The following is a 13,950-nucleotide window of genomic DNA, read 5'->3' as shown; positions in this document are numbered from 1 at the left end:
CCAAATTGCTTTAACATTGTAAATATAGCAATAAAACATTGCCCAGCTGATCAGGGGGGACCAGAAGGGTTTGCGGGAGACCTTGTTTCCCCTAGCGCCCCCCGGGATAACAAGGAATAACAGCCACAAGCTGTTGGAGAGTAGGTTTAGATTAGACATCCGTAGGAACTACTTCACAGTTAGGGTGGCTAGGATCTGGAATCAACTTCCAAGGGAAGTGGTGCTGGCTCCTACCCTGGGGGTCTTTAAGAAGCAGCTTGATGCCTACCTGGCTGGGGTCATTTGAGTCCAGTTTTCTTCCTGCCCAGGCAGGAGGTCGGACCTGAAGATCTACAAGGTCCCTTCTGACCCTACTTCTATGATTCTATGATCAGTCCCCCCCTACCCCTCCTCTTTTGTTCTAATTGAGGAAGAACATGGATTTTGGGATATTTTAAAAAGTGAATTTGGGATGCTGCTTTAGCAGTCCATTTGACACAAGGGATAGTGTCCCCAGATACTAATTGCCCAGGCCCCAGAAACCCCTGTCTATTTGTATTGTCCAGAGATCATGGGCCTTAAGGCCCACCTAGTTAACTAATGGCCCCACTGTGTGGGGCCAAAGGTTGAAAGATATAACTTTTTTTTTTTTTGGTGGGACAACTAGGGAAGAAAAGGGTCAAAGGTTCAAAATGTAAAAAGTTCTCCAGAGGGGGAACACTGAGCAGAACCCCCTGGGCCGCACCCACTGGTCCTCAAAGGAATCCAAGGAGCCAGTGATGCCACTCACTGGTGCTCTGCCCAGAAACATGAATGGACAAGTGAGAGGAAAGCAGCCTCACAGTTTCTGGGAACCTTCCCGGCCAGAGCCTCCTTCCTGGTCAAGTACAGGGCCCACTTGGCCAGGGCCAGGAGGAAGTTGACCAGGAGGTCCAAGAACTTGAGGCTCATGGGATGAAGGTATAGTACAGACCCAGCCACTGGGGTGCCACAGCCACGCCCTTGCTGGGCAGGTTCCGCTAGTTTGTATCTGGGTGGGACACAAGGGCGGCATGATAGATTGTGAGGCACATGAACATGTAGAGGTGGCAGCAATGGACAGTGGAAAAGCAGATGGGTCTGGTGTCCTTCAGCCAGTTCAGGTGGTGAAGCAAGGAGTGCCGTGAGGCTGGGCGAGGCACTGGCCCGGTGACAAACTCCAGTGGGATGAAGGAGATGGGAAGGTGGGGATCACCACTGTGCAGGACCTGGTCAACAAAAGCAAGGGTATTGGGAGGTAGGGCAGATTTCACCTCCTGGACCAGATGGCAGGTGACATGTGTTATGGGTAGACCCATGCACTGGGCCAACGCAGCAGGGTTCACCCACTCATGCCTATCATAGTCCAGGAGGTCTCCAATATGGGTGACACCAGCCAGGATCAACCTCTGTCACAACCGGGGCACCTCTGCTGTCAGCATCTCCAGCTGGGGGTTCTGGAGAAGGGGCTTGACAAGCAGGTCAATGCCCTGGGCAACTATCACAGGGGACCTGGAAGAAGAGACCAGCCTCCAACCCCAGAGGAGGTCCTGGTAGAACTCTGTCAGTCCTTACAGATCCTGTAAGGAGAAGCCTTGCAGGCCAAGGAGCTGCCAGTCATATCAGAGCCCCCACAAGTGGTCAAGGAAGGTGTGCCCCAGGTGGCCCCATGCCGCATGGCTACCAACACTGTATAGCAGTTGCTGCAGGGCCTGAAGGTAGAACATCAGGACCTGGCTGCACAGGCAAACCAGGCCCTGACTGCCCTCCCGCAAGGGGAGGCTCAAAACCTCCGCAGCAACCCAGTGTTGTCCTGGCCAGAAAAACTCCAGCACCCATCTCTGGAGCCCTGCCTGGACCTCAGGGGGCACAGACAAGTTATGTAAGTGGTGCATGGACAGGACCAGCTGGTCCAGCACCAGCACTCTCCCACACAGGGAGAGACACCTCAGGAGCCCTGCCTATGCCTGTAGCTGCTCCACTACCCTTGCCTCCAGGGAGGGTCTGTGGGGGACAGGTAGACACCCAAGTACAGCAACGAGCCCACACTCCAGTAGAACCCATCGAGGGTCATGATCTTAAACGAACTCATGGTTGGGGGGTGTAGACAGTTCAGTACGGGCCTTGTGCATCTCGACACCCAGTGTAGGGTCCGCCGGGTCATGCAGCACCCTCCCATAAGTATAGAGGATATCTACAAAACTGCAAGGCTGCCTATAGATCCAGGTGTTACAGGGGAGGGCTCCAATGCCAGACTTTCCTTTGGGATGGCATCAGCCTCAGGGCCCGTGGTTGCAGGGGGTAGGCCCTGGCCAGCGGAGTGTGGGGTTTTCTCCATGGGTTCCTGTTCAGAACTGTTCAGCAGCCCTGTAGCCTTCTCCACTGGGATAACCCATTTTTATCTTTCCCTGAGGTGGGGTGTTGGGCACAGTTGGGGAGGCCCCCAGAATCTGGGCCGCTCCTTCTCCCCATGTGATGGCCTTGGGTGTGGGGGGAGGAATCCTCCACATCAGAGGGCTCCAGCTGTGCCTGAGCCTTCCTCTTGGCTTTTTGCCCTGAGAGGACCTGCACCAACTCAGCCATAGGGTGGTCTTCAGCTGAACAGGCTTCAGTAGGAGAGGGTAAGGGTTGGGGGATGGGCAGCTACAGTGCGGGCATGACTAGGGGCAGGGGGTCCCTGCTCCCTCTCTCCCCTTGGCTGCTGCTGCCCTCCCTGGGACCCTGCCAAACTTGGTTTGGGAGTGGTGTCGCCTGAGCTCAAAGGGGGGCTGGATGATGTGGCTAGGGTGCCAGGGGGGCCTGAGGCGGGAGGGGCACCCCTGGCAGGAGCATCCCTCTTGCCATTGGGACCCACAGATACCCTCTCCTCTTGGCCCATGAAGCACTTGTGATGCAAGTGCCCCAGGGCGTGGCACTGGAAGTACCGCAGGTCCCCCAGCATATAGAAAACCCTCACCAGGGCCCCCTGAAAAGGAATCACAAGGCACCCCTCAGCCTCCAGCCACAGTCCTGCCACCAGCTGAATCATAACCCCATCGAGAAGGCCACTACCAGGGAGATAACCCTCCTCAGGGTTTGGAGCTGGGGAAGCAGGGCCCAATTAGGGATATAGGGAGGGATGGAGCTGAGGACCATGTGGGTCCCCAGCTCTTCTAGGGGCTCAAGGGGAATGTACTCACCCTCCAACATGAGCCTCCTTTCCACCACCTTCTGTGCAGCAGCTTCCAAGGCAAGGAAAAAGACCCCCCCCTTGCCATGAAAATGGAAGGCTGCCATGATCTTGGGGGCCCCCTCTACCTGAACTAAGGCCTGCACCCAGGTCTCAAAGTTCAGGTTCTCCTACTTGGGCAGTTGGCACTTCACCCCATGCCTGCAGGTGAGTACCAGAAAGGGAGCCCCGCTGCCCAAGCTGAAAGGGCCAGTGGTGGAGGGTCACCCCACAGCTGCTTGTGTGTAACTGCAGTTCTCCTGTTGGAGGGTCACCTTGGTGGGGCCAGAGCTAGGGCCAGGGACAGGTTAAGTGGGTGTGCTGGCTGGTGCAGCACACCTGGTCCCCTCAGGTGCTGGTGGTTTAGCCTTGGGGGAAGGGCCCTTGCCCTTCCCACCCCGAGCTGTGGAGGAGGCTGAAAAGGAGCCCTTCCCATGGGCCCCTGATGATGGGGGGTGGGGCCCTGGCCCTGCAACAGAGGTGTCAGGCTTCACTACTCCTGGAGGAGGTCAGTTAGACTCTGCCACCAGGGTGAGTACTGCAGGGGCATGCATCCTCTTGGGGGTCTTAGCTGGGATCTGCCCCCATAGTGGGGGCTGCAGGAAGTTATGTGGGGGCATCTGCCCCTCCAAAAGGTTCCTTTCCTGCCATGGGTTTACATAAGGGAGAGGAAACTAATGAGAAAAACAAAACAAACAAAAAAAAAGTGGGGCTAGTGAAACCAATTGGGACAGGGTGGGGCTGTGGAGGAAGGGGAAAGGGGGCTGAAGCTTACTGAGCTAGAGCCCTACAGGAAATTAGGCGGGCTATGCCTGGGGAAGGTGGGGCAGGGGGAACACACAAGGGCTGGGGAGACTCAAGCTGGCTTACTAAGCCACACAACAAACACCAGGGCAGGGGGAGTGGACCATAGGACTTACCACACAAGGGCAACAACACACAGGGAAGGCTGCTGAGGCAGATATAAAAGATGGGTGGACAGGCTTTGTTTGTTGGATCTTGGTCCAGGAGCCCCTCTGGCCTCTAGCCAGGCACTCAGCAGCAGGACAATATGCAAGAAAACAAAGCAGAATTAGATGCAGTGGGCCAGCTGTAGGGGAGTGCAGAAGTAATTAGTCAATTAGGGAGTAATCCAGTGCTGGTGTGGTGTTGAGTGGTGCAAGGTGATGTAGTAGGGCATCTCCATCTCCTGAGAGGGGACAGCAGCAGAACAGGTAGCAGCTATCCAGTTCAGCCACTCAGCATGTGCTTCAGGTGAAAGTGGAGGTGAAGGTGGGGGTGGACTGCCAAGGCAGCTGAGGCAGGCAAGGCACCTTTAGGCTCCAGCATTGATGGTGGGGGAGGGGCCCATAGACACCTCAGGTTCCTTTCTCGGGCTGTCTCCCACCCACAGCTTGGCAGTGGGCTGGGCAGCAGGCTGGAACATGTGTAGAAGCTGGGGTGCAATGCTGGTGTGCGGTGCAATGCGGTGGGCCCCCCCAAAGCAGGGGCAGAGGTGTGCAACAGAGGAGCCCCCCATGGGGGGGTGGCAACAGCAGCAGCCGCCTGATGCAGGAAGGGGAGTGGCCAGCATCCTTCCAGAAGCTTCTGAGAGGGCTAGCAACAGCAATAGCAGCCTGAAGCAGGAAGGGTTATGGCCAGCTTTCCCCAGAAGCTCCTATATATCCATCCAATTACCATGGGCAAGGCCCACCTGGCTAACTAGTAGCCCCTTTTTATGGGGGCTAATGGATGAATGGAACAACTAAATTCGTGGGACAACTAGTGGAAAAAAAACTCAGGATAGGAGTGTTGTGTGAGTCAAAGGGTCAAAACATGAAAATAAGTGCACCTGAGGGGGACACTGAACAGACCCCCCCCAGGCTGGACCCACAGCATCAAAGGAGCTGGTGGATGCCACCCACTGTGCTCTACTCATAAAGTTGAACAGACAAGGGAGAGAAAAGCGGCCGTGCAGTCTCCAGGCACCTTCCCGGCCAGAGCCTCCTTCCTACTCAAGTACAGAGTTCCCTTGGCCAGGGCCAGGAGGAGGTTGACCAGGAGGTCCCAGAACCCCCAGAAGCTCCTGAGAGTAGGCTAGCAGCAGCAATAGCCTACAGTAGGTAGGTGCATGGTCTACTTCCCCTAGAAGGTTCTGAGATCAAGCAACAGTAACAGCAGCAGCCTGGGACAGGAATGGGTGTGGCCAACTTCCTCCCAGAGGCTCCTCCCCCAGGTGCTGGCCCCAGCCTCTAGCTCCCCCAGGCTGCAGATCTGGGAGGAGCCGAGCAGGGTTGTTTTGCCCCAAGTGGCAAAATTTGCCCCACAAAGTGCATGTTCGGGCACGTGCACTGAGGCGAAAAGCCCTGGCTCAAATTTGCGCTGCTTCAATTTGAGCTACTGCAAGTGCATGTGATTGCATATGTGGATACACCCTAAGGGCATTTTTACATATGCTCCAGGGGTAGAGGGTGGAAGGGTGCTTTAATTAAAGTAGCTCCAAAAGCCACTCTAATTAAAGTGCCCTCAGTGTCTCATGTATCTGCATCCCTGCACTTCAAAATGGTGGCGGGGGTGTTTTAACTAAGGCTCGTCGAACAAGCTTTAGTTAAAATGCTCCCACCACCATTTTGAAGTGCGGGGATACTGATACACCAGACATGGAGGTTGGCTAGTGTGTGTTAATTAGCATGCTCCAGCAATGTCAGGGCAACCTCCCTGAACATCTACAGGTACTCTAAGTCCTGTAACTCTACTGCTTGAACTGAAGCACCATGTTCATTAATTGAGGGAAAACAGCAAGCTCAGAAACTTCTACTTACTTCCCAAGCTACCTAAGGGATTCACTGATCTCTATGACCACCAACAAAAACAGCAGCCCACTCAACCAGAAAAGTGGAGACGGAACATACATGCGATGGCTCAAAACCACAACAGCACTGAGATACCCTTGTGCCCCAGCCAACCTCTCCATAGCATGTTGAGCAGGGGGAAGCAGCCCCAGGCTGGCAGGCTCAGCCCCAGGGCCTCTGCCAGCCAGGGCTGCTCCCACCCAGCTCAGTGTGCTGCAGTCACAGGCACACATTCAAACGGCAATAAATTCCAAGGTTTATTGCACCAGAACTTATTGCTCTTGGGCACATGTTCAAACAGCATGCCTGGGAGCAATAAACTTTGGAGCAATTAACCCTGGAGTTTTGAATTAATTGTACATGTAGAGGTGCCCACTGACATCTTAAATATTTATTTTTAAACTCCTTAGTGCAGAGGTTGGCAACCTACAGCCTACAGGCTGGATCTGGCATGGGAGCTCAGCAGCAAGCAGCTCAGCCCAGTTTGTCCCTTTCCCTTCCCTATGCTATGTTGCTGATCTTCTCCACCAACCTAAGAAAATATTCCAAGGTCCTCCCACTAATTCCAGTTGTAGCTGACTTCCTCACCATACATTAGTCATATTCAGCAGTATCCAGAAAGATAAAGCTGGTGGAGAAGACAGCATGGTGCGAGGGTGGTAGATATACGTAAAACAAGAGGAAGGTTTGTTCTATTTGCCCAGAGGAACTAAACTTGTGACATATAGCATTAGATGAAACTTTGGCCCCTATATAGCTGTTTAAAAATTATGAAACTGCCCTTAGCAGCCTTAACTTTTCCATACTTGAGATCCAAACCAGTGCCCAAGTAATCAGAGTCCGGGTCTCTATTTTACTGCTGTATCACTCAAGCAAAATAGAAAGCTAATGTAATAGCCAGGAGAGCGTGGCTGTTAACTATCATAATTTCAGGTGCTTGATTAGGAGCTATTGTAATATATGAATTTTATAGTACTGTCTGAATGGACTAATTTCGAGGATGTCATAGCATTGCCTATTTCCCAACACAGTGCTTCAAACAATAATGCAGGCTGTTTTTTATTTTTTGTCACAGCATCACTATGGCAGAAGGCCAACTCTGTTTCTCCCCAAAAACTCTGCTCTGTGACAATTTGGTTAGGATGGGCTCAGCAGAGGATACACACCTTACCCTATCTTTTTAGGTAACCTCAGCTGGATACATTCCTGAGGGAGGGGGGGTTTCCACTCTCTCTGCCTACGTGACTGGCATCACATACCTAGGTGAGGGGCTTGGGCTCCCTGGGGAGCTAGAGACTGTCAGTCTGCCTAGCAACTAGTGATGAATTTCAAATTGGTTGGCTGACAGCCACCAGGTGCTGGCCTCCATTGGGCCAGGTAAATGAGGTCATAAGGGCTATGAGAGAGAGAGAGAGAGAGAGAAGAGCTGGACCATCTGAAACCTGCTCTCTCTCTCTCTCTCTTAAAACTCATGATCAAGGAACTGCCTGCCTCCAGAGGGAATCTTCACCTGCCTCTGGATGATACTTGCGGGTAAGCTACCTGAGATCTAACTAGATATATAGCTTCAGGACCTCAGATGCATGATCAAAGGCTACCCAGCCATGCCAGTTTGCTCTATGGGATTTCTCTGATATTGCTTTACCCTGTACCCTATTCCAACCCTACCCCTTGTAACCAATAAAGTTCTCCTTTGTACCTAGCATGGGAGACTTATTGGGAGTGGGTCTAGATTATGCCTTGGGGTCCCCTTGGTTCAGCTGACTAACGGAGACCACTACTTGTGCTTCTGACTGAGGGAAGCACCCTCAAATGCTTGAAGTGAGTCAAGTAACCTTGAGGGCTACTAGGCCTGTGTTACCTAGGAGATGCAGAGCCAGAATCAAGCCCAGCCCTGGGTTGTAGTAGTTTTTACCCCAGGGTAGTGGTTGTGCTCCAGGAAGGGGATTGGCCAGACGTGAAGTGCCCCCAGGGAGGTACTCGGAGCTTGCAAGGTTGTCGGGCGCAGTGAGGTAGGTGGCTCAACGCAGGAGCACTCCCTATTGGCCCGCCACAATCACTGTAGGGAAAGTTGGCTTGGGAGCTGGTTAAAAGATAGGAAGCCAACAGTATAGCTAAATGATCACTTTTCAGGATGGAGGGAGGCCAAAACTGGGGTCTTGTAGGGATCTGTGCTCCCTGATAGACCCAGTTCTGTTCAACATTTTCATCGATGACCTGGAAATAGAGATGAATAGTGACCTCTCCAAGTTTACAGATAATGCTATGGTATTCTGGGTAGTCAAATCCCAAGCTGACAGAGAAGAGCTTCCAAAACATCTCACCAAGCTAAATAAATAGGCAAAAAAGTGGCAGATGAACTCCAGTGTTGACAAGTACAAGTTAATGCATATGGGTGGGGAAACATACCTTCAATTATATGTACACAATGCTGAGTTCTGAACTAGCCATTGCAACTCAGGAAAGAAATCTTGGAGTCATTGTAGACTGTTCTCTAAAAACAGCAGTTCAACATATGGCAGCAACCAAAAAAAGCCAATAAAATGTTGGGCATCATTAAGAAAGGGACTGAAAACAAAACCAAAAACATCATTATGCCACTATACAAAAATCCATGGTGCGCCCCCATCTCAAATAATGTGTGCAGTTCTAGTATCCATCTCTCAAAAAACAGGTGTAGTAGCATTAGAAAAGGTACAGAAATGGGCAACCAAGACGATCAGAGGAATGGAGCAGCTGTCATACCAGGAGAGACTAAAAAGGCTAGGATTCCTCAGTTTGGAAAAGAGAAAGCTGCAGAGGCAGGAGGGGGGAGGAGGATATGATAGAAGTCTATAATTTCATGAAGGTGTGGAAAAAGTGAACAGGGAGCTATTATTCACCAAGTCCCAGGAAACTAGAACTAGAGGACACCCAGTGAAATTAGCAAGAGACAGATTTAAAAGTAGTAAGGGAAAGTACATTTTATACCGTGTGTAGTTAACTTGTGGAACTCATTGTTACCAGAAGTTGTAGAGGCAGATGGTATAACCAAGTTCAAAAAGGAACTATCCAAATTCATGGACAATAGGTTTATTAATAACTATTAAACAGAACAATCAAGGCATTTCTAAACCAATGATGGTGGATGCCAGGATGGATATGACTGGGAAGAAAGATCACTCTACATATACCATATTCATATACTCTCCTCTAAAGCAGGAGTGGGCAATTATTTCAACTGGAGGGTCACTTAAGTTCTAGAGACCTGCCAAGGGCCACATCCATCTCTGTCTCTTTGTCTCTCCTCTGTCTCTCTCCTCCATCTCATCTCTCTCCCTTTCCCCCTCTCCCTCCAGAACCTGGCTGGAGCAGTAGTTTGCCAGAAGCCCTGACACTCAGCTATGGATCCAAGTGGCAGGTGGGCAGATGGCAGTATCAGCTATGGGCACAGCCAGAAGGCTCCAGAGCCCCAGTGTGGAACCGGCTAGCAGTGTCACAGCCATGGCAGTCCCGGGGGGTGGGGGTGCGGGCAAATTGGGGTGACCGCACCAGGCCCCACACTTTGGGGGGCCCTGCAGAGCTGGGCAGAGTGGCATGGTGACTCCACACTGCCACTGGCTTCACATCTGGCTGCTCAGCACCCCCCCCCCCGCTACTGCCAAATCCAGAGTGTCTGGCCACTCATCACCCCCCACTGAATCAGCACTGTCATTGCATCAAGGATTGATGTTGCTGGGCAGAAGCAGTTCTACCTGCCTAGTACCACATGGGGACCAGAGCTGCCAGCCACTCACAGGCTAGATTCAGTGGGTTGGTAGCCATTCACCCACAGGACAGATCAAATCTGTTGGCAGGTCGGATGTGACCCATGGGTCATATTTTGCCCACATCCTGCTCTAAAAGATCTATTATTGCCACCATCAAAGACAGAATGCTGGGCTAGATGCACCACTTATCTGACCCGGTATGGCTTTTAATACTTTTATGTTCTCACTGCAAAAGCTGAGAGGTGCTTCTAACGTGTAATAATTTCTTACCAAATGCTAATTGCACTGGAAAGATGAATGCACAGAATGTGTGATCCCTGTATCAGGCATCACATGAATACAAGCTCAGATGCACAGGAGGGTCATATATATTCTCACACCATAGACACCAAGTCAAATCATCCATGGTTTTACTCAAAATCCTTATGGCCTTTTCCTTTAGTTTTCAGCAGCACAGAACTTTCAATGTTGCTTTTTATGCTAATAAATGCAAGAAAAGCAAATAAAAATAATTAATTGGCTCACTTTAAAAAGCTATTAGGGATGCTATTGGGGAACCCCACAACACCTGGAATGAGCAAGTCACCTGCATGCTTCTGCTGGGACAATTTTGTGTTGATTATTTCACCACTTATTAACACAAATTACTGCTAGTAGGCAAGTTAACCATGCATTCACCAAAGAGAGCAACTTGAGCCTTTGTGCAGGCGCATCCAAGAGCTTGGCATTGTCATCAACAGAAGATGGAAAATGCTGGCAATGTTGAGATTCAGTAAGAGAACAGTTACCCCAAACCCACATGGTGGTCCAAGAGTGACAAGAAATGAGTGTGTAGAGGTTGATGCCTGCTTCAATTCCTGTCCCGGCAAAAGGCAGAGTGATAGCTTCTTTAAGTTCGTGGTGATAGCTACAGGCAAAATGATTTTTGCGGAGAAGCTCAAGTATTTTGTAGGTAACCAGGAGCTCTGGGAATCCGTTACTGTGAAACGACACTGACAACTTCAGTCGCATGCCTTTTGAGCATCTTGTATTCCCTGTCAATGTTACAAGCAACTTTAAGCTGACCATAAAAGAAAACAAAGCATTTATTCTGTATTGGTTTTCTGCTTTTGACAGTAGATTGGACTCACTCCTAAGCTAAGCTCAATGCACCTGCAGGGAAGGCACATGAATGGTATTATGTCACCTTCTATGCCACATAATTCTATGGCTGATCAACAGCCAATTTAGTCATAGGTTCATTTGAGCAGCTTCAGACAGCTCTGACTAAACCTTAGAAGGAACAGCTCCTGGTCAACCATAGCCCAGCTGGAAGATGCATCGCTCTCTATGTCTAAACACCTCCATTCTTGGGCTAGGTACTGGAAAGCCAGGCCCCTCCCTCTGCTATAGGAACCTTGCACAGGCTGCAGCATTACAAGTGACACATGGTAGGGTTGAGCTTACCATGTAATCTGTTTCACTGGAGTACCCATCATAACTCGTCTCCCCTCTGTTTGGATGAGTCTTTTACAGAGCAAAAGGGACAGAATATTTTCAGATGAGGAGAAGGAAAAAGATTGGTGAAATCCTTAAAGCCTGGCAGGTGAGGAACATGAAACCATCTTAATCCCATTATAGAGATGTGGGAGTAACAGTTGATATACTAACGGTTCCTGTTTTCTGACCTTTCACACAAAGAAACCTCCTACCCCATTTAAAAAAAAAAAAAGAGGAGGTCCATAAAATTTATACATCATTAAGAACAATGACACTCACTTTTTCCCCTTCACTCCCTTTGCACTGATACCTTTAGAAGTCAAAGAGCTTGCTTTTCTCTTTAGAGCTACTGTTAAAAAAACAAAAAACAAAACAAGCACCTGTCCACTCTCTATAATTTGCCATGGGACATTACAGTCCAGTGCTCATGGAACACTTTTCCCGCATGTACTACAGGGCAAGGCTCTGCTCTGCCATGCTGGAATAATTCTCCAAGTTATTCATCTTCAAGAGACTTCCTCCAGCTGAACAGCCTCAGAGAGCAGAATGCAAAGGGGGTGGGGAGGGAAGAGAAGAACCTGGCTTTCAGAGGGAATCAATTGGAAGGCAAATATTCAACAGACCTGCAGACAGCACACACATCAATTCAACTCTGCTCTCTTTGTTCAAACATGAGGCCAGAGCCACACTGCATGCAGAAGTAATTTTTGCCTGCTTCTTTGGCTATTAAGAGTCTTCCCATAGAAAATCTGCAGTACACATGAGTAGCAGGATATGGTTTGAATTTACCCAGAGTTTTGCTTTTCATTCTCTGCTGGATTACAACGTTTAACATGAAGAGTTTGGAATAGTCATCTGGAAAAGAAACCTCCTACCCACCCACAAGACGCATTTAAAACTTCCTGCTGCTATGTCCTGTCATTCCTGTTGTCACAAGGAACCGTATCAATTGCATTTTTGGCTGACAGGCAGAGTTTAGCCCAGCAATCCCTCTATGAGATTGCTCTAGTGTTCCTGACTCCAATAGCAGCAGTAGTAGATGTAAGGATTTGTTTATCTGTTGCCTCTGTAATACAGCACAAAGTATGCGTGGGTCTTGTCAATCAGGCCCTTAATTTACACAGTTGAGGGCCCAAGATTGGAATAAGAATACATGGACTGAAGGACACCTGCCACAACCTTTTGAGGTTCCCACTTGGATACATGTCTCTCTCCTAGATCCAAGAGTCACTCTGTACAGATCCTCCCACAATAAAAATATATGCTTACAGCTGCCTCTTGTTAGTTTAACCTTGGCAGGGTTTGGCCTGAGGCAGTTACCAGCCCCTCAGGACATTGAGCCACTGCTTCACTGCTCTGAGGTGCTTCAGTTATTCAAACTGAACATAACCTTTAAAGAGCTGTAAGTGGCCCAGAGTAGGATGTAGCCCACAAAAGCTCAAGCCTCTCAACAAATCTAAAAGAGTTCCATCCCGCCTTGCCTTCTGCCCACTTCACTTTAACAGAGTTAACTATTTCCTTTTACAAAGGAGCAGAACATGTAGAATAGTTTAAGGATTAATTTGATCTTCATATATCCTTTTTTTTTCCTTTTTTTTTTTTTAGGTCCCAGCCTCACCACTATCATATTGGATTCAACAAATACCGTGCAGGAATAGACTGCGCTGTATTAGGCCTGTGCGAATAGGCAACTATTCGATTCGGATTCAGATGATTCAGATTTGGCCAAATCGAAATAGGAAAAGCGATTTGAATCTCCGATTTGATTCAGCCAAATCAATTCAGAAAAGATTCAGCGATTCAGCCATAGGGTATAATGGGGAAATCAATGAAATAGCAATAACTTTGTTGTTTTTTGGCTGATTCAGTTGACGCTTGCAGAGGTGGTAGCCACTGCTGAGGGCACGAAGCCTGCCAAGTTTCAAGATGATAGGTGCAGGGGTTTCTGGGAAACTGCACCTCAAGCTGCTGACAAGCAAAACTCATGACATAGGTGACTGTGTGTGTGTTAAGGCACAGGGGAGTGAAAACTGCAGGGGGAGTCTGCGTTCTGGGGCCCTGCACCTCTGGCCACAGGCAGGCAAGACTCAGACATCTGACTCCCCAGGTACTTCTGCACTTTTACCTACGCTGCTACATCCCCTACTCTGCCCTCCCAGCCTGTCCCTCACCACATGACGCCTCCATTTCCATTTTCACTGACTGGCTTTCTTGCCTGCATTGCGTGCCAGGCCAGCCCCTGGCTTCTTTACTATTCCTTCCACCCAGGATCAGGAGATGCACCAACTGCAGGTACTTCCTCAGCCTGACAAAGGGTTTTTTCAACTGAAAAGCTTTCTAAGATATACTTTCCTATTTTGGGTTTTTTCATAACATATAAACATAAAAACACAAGATAAGCCATCACACACCACAAGTAACATATATCCAACACATTTTTACTCCTTGCTGTCAATTCCTTTTTAAAAGGAAAGGCTCTGTGACTATTCCATCTGGTTACCTTTGATGCTGCTGGTGCTATTGGTGTTGAGCCAGCTAAGTTATTTTGACCTGCCGTCATTTACAGTGGTGGAGCAGACTGAAGTTGTTGGGGAGGAGGAGACCTCACAGGGGCACACTGCCATGTTGTGCAGTGGCCCCAGCACCAGGAAAGGCACACTTGAATACATACAGTCCCACAAGCACC

At 49.6% G+C, this 13,950-nt stretch overlaps 1 long non-coding RNA gene across 2 annotated transcripts in view; it reads right to left on the bottom strand.

Annotated features, from left to right (window-relative positions):
- The window catches only part of LOC132252434 (uncharacterized), a 31,088-nt gene extending 17,138 nt beyond the window's left edge, over window positions 1-13,950 (bottom strand). For both annotated transcript variants that reach the window (XR_009464349.1, XR_009464348.1), the window contains exon 1: window positions 4,126-13,950. This is a non-coding gene — a long non-coding RNA (uncharacterized LOC132252434). The remainder of the gene's footprint in view (window positions 1-4,125) is intronic.

This window comes from Alligator mississippiensis, chromosome 9, assembly GCF_030867095.1.
Source record: "Alligator mississippiensis isolate rAllMis1 chromosome 9, rAllMis1, whole genome shotgun sequence".
In the NCBI taxonomy this organism is placed as follows: Eukaryota; Metazoa; Chordata; order Crocodylia; family Alligatoridae; genus Alligator; species Alligator mississippiensis.
Note: the sequence above shows the minus strand (reverse complement) of the source record. Positions and strands in the feature narration are given on the sequence as shown.